This window comes from Rhinopithecus bieti, unplaced genomic scaffold, assembly GCF_001698545.2.
Source record: "Rhinopithecus bieti isolate Rb0 unplaced genomic scaffold, ASM169854v2 scaffold_33937, whole genome shotgun sequence".
Lineage (NCBI taxonomy): Eukaryota > Metazoa > Chordata > Mammalia > Primates > Cercopithecidae > Rhinopithecus > Rhinopithecus bieti.
In genome coordinates, this window is record NW_016814873.1 from 1041491 (window position 1) to 1044666 (window position 3176).

Sequence of the window (3176 nt, forward strand, 5' to 3'; positions counted from 1 at the left end):
ATGCCAGTGATCTACATCACTTACTTGGAATCCTTATACTTCCACAAAGGAACTATGTTGTTACTCCTACAGATAAGAAAAATGGGACTCAAATAGGGCTCAATTACTTGCCCAAGGTCATACAGTAAAGATGTGATGGATGGATGGATGGATGGATGAATTAATTAATGAATAAATGGATTAACAAGAACCTTATTGACTCTGGTGTTTTGCTATTTTTCTCTCTTTCCAACATAAACATTGGGGGTGGCTCCATGGAACTAAAGGAGCCAAGTGGCTTTGGGGATTCCTGAACCAAGAAAGCAGGAGGTTGGGAGGAGTTGACCCTGGTAGAAATCAGCTCTGAGCAACACCAAGTTACTCAGTAACCTCAAATACTTGGTCCCCAGGGACAAACTGGCCAATCTGGGCCAGGGCAGGCAGCAGACACTGGTTCCCCTTGGCTACCCTTCTGGCGCTCAGCTAGTCACAGCTGGAATCTGGAGATGGAAGGTCAAAGATGGGACAGACTTCAGGCCAGGCAGAATGACAGCTGATGGTGGAGTCAGGGGCTTCTCAGAGGAGGCCTGGAGTGGAAGGAGGAATGAGAGATGAAGCCCTCACCATTCCATCAGAACCACCAGGGCCAGAGAAGGCAGGGGGAGGACCGAGGGCTTGACATCACTTCACAGTCCAAAAGGAAACCATAGACTAAGCCTCTCCATAGTGTTTGGTAGGTGGTGGGCCAGGGGGTCCTCTAAGATTCTCTAAGGTGGCAGCCTGGCAAGGGAGTCCTCAGACAGGTGGGGGAGCCAGGGAGGGGACCCTCCGAAGGGGAGGGCTGTCAGGGTCTTGCTGTCTTCTGAGCCAGGGGCTGATACCAGCTCAGCTGGTGCTCACTAGCTGTTGAAATATCAAGATTATCCCATTCAAGTTGGCAAGTAGCTGTTGCCCAAAGGTCTCTAAGTGTACCCTCCAGAGACTGGCCCAGCTCTCCTGGGCTGGCAGGGGGGAGTTCCTTTACAACTCCCCATAATCCAGCAACGAAGAGGTTAACACCTGCCAGGCAGGGGGGCCCCAGGACCGAGCCCTGTTTTATACCTTGACTAGAACCTGTGGTTGTAGCCCCAGACCTGGCCCAGGATTAGTCTAAATGAGTATTTGTTGAGTGAATGAATGAGCAACAGAGGAGAGAGAATCAGAGACCTAGAGGAATTAAAAGAGACTAAGGGCTACGACAGGTGACAAAGAGATGGAAGAGGCTGGAATCAGGGAGGCAATTCCCAGAAGATGCTGGGAAGGCCCAGCCTACTCCTCTTTGTTTTCCCTGGTTTGCAGCTTTTGAAGGCTCTTCCCATCCCAGGGCCTGTCCAGTCCCTGCTTGGACAGCCCTGAGCAACCCCCCACTCCCAAACAGGACTCAGGCAGTGTCTTGGGGCAGAAGGCTGGGCAAGGATGCTGACCTGATACACCCCTTGTCCCAGGAAGGGCTAGAAAACAAGCTTCCTGCTGAGCAAGTAGGAGCAGAGTCTCTCTGGGACAGAGGCCACTGAGGGCCAGAAAGCCCTCTACCAGAAAGCAGTGCTACCAGAGTCTGCCACCCTGAGTCTGACCCCTGGCTGGCGCCTGAGTTAGGGAAACTGGATACCTAGAATCCAACTGTCCTCCAGAATCTGCTCTGTGCCAGAGGCTGGAGCCCCTAAGGGGAGGTAGAGAGAAGTGAGCTGGGGAAGGGACAGCAGGAAAGAAAAGGAAGAGGTTAGGGACTCTACTGTTGACCCCATCCCTGCCCATTCCTGAGAAGGAGCCCTACCCTGCATCTGTTCTCGGGGGAGGCTGGCCCCTAGGGACCTAGGCCATATTCATGGGAGTGGCAGCTTTTCCTTCGGACTGGGGTTTGGGACACCATTACAGACACCCACGGGCTCCTTGCACACAATGGCTCCCTCAGACAGGCTGGCCTGGGATGGGCGGCAGCATAGAGAGAGAGCCTCCCCTCCTACTAGCCCCATGGAACACTTGCCTTCACCCTGTGGAGGTGTCAGGTGTCAGAACCAATAGTGCCAGGGTTCCACACCTATTTAGAGCCCTTCAGTGGCCCAGAACCCACTGAGTAGAAGCCCTGTGCCTTAGCAGGGCCTTCAGGGCCTTCCCAGCACTGCCCCCCAGCCTCCCCCAGCCTCAGTTCCTGAACACATTGGATGCTTACACTGCCAGGCTCGGTCTATGTTGGTCCCACTTCTTGTAATAGCTCCTCTTCCTTCTTCACTTGTCCAATTCATAGGTTGTTCTTCCAGATCACCTTCATATATTCATTACCTTCTCAGGAAGCTATTCTCCATCTCAGTCCCCTCCTTTACCCCATCCCTGGGGCCTCTGCAGCCTCTCCTTTTGGGCCTCTGCAATCTCTGTTCTTCTCTGGGTTGGTCGCTTATCCCACTGGTAATCAAATTTCCTCCTAAGTGTCTGTCTCGACACCAGACAGTGGTTCCTGGAGGGAGGGGCTGTCTGGTTCATCTCCAAAGCCTGCCTCACAGTAAGTGTTCAATAAATGTCTGTCTCCTCCATGTCTGTCTACCGGGCGCCCAGTGGATGCCAATCTTGCTTGGGTAATGAGGAACCCTGGACTTGGAATTGAGAAGCCCTCGTTGCATTCAGCCTCCCTCCACTGCAGCTGCAGAGGCAACCCAGGCTCTCTCACATCCACAGTGGGCACGCAGGGAACTCGGGTGTCAGTGTGGCGCCTGCCCAGCCTGCTTCCCTGTGGTGTGGTACAGATTGGGGGTAGGAAAGGGAAGAGTCCCTTACCTTACACCACTTGGAGCAGTGTAAGGGACTCCACTGCAGAGGCCCAGACTCCCCAGCCTGGTTAATCATCAGTGCCTGAAGAGCATTGTTTATCTCTGTTCTCCACCTCTGCTTTTTCAGTAGGGAAAAGATTGAGTAACCCCTAAACTCTCTCTTGTGTTAACCCAGAGGGGCCAGACCAAGGTTTTTTTTTTTCTTTCTTTTTTTTTTTTTGACAGAGTCTTGCTCTGTTGCCCACTCTGGAGTGCAGTAGCACGATCTCGTCTCACTGCAACCTCCACCTTCTGGGTTCAAGAGATCCTCCTGCCTCAGCCTCCCGAGTAGCTGGGACTACAGGAGCACTGCCACCATGCCCAACTAATTTTATTTTATTTATTTATTTTATTTTA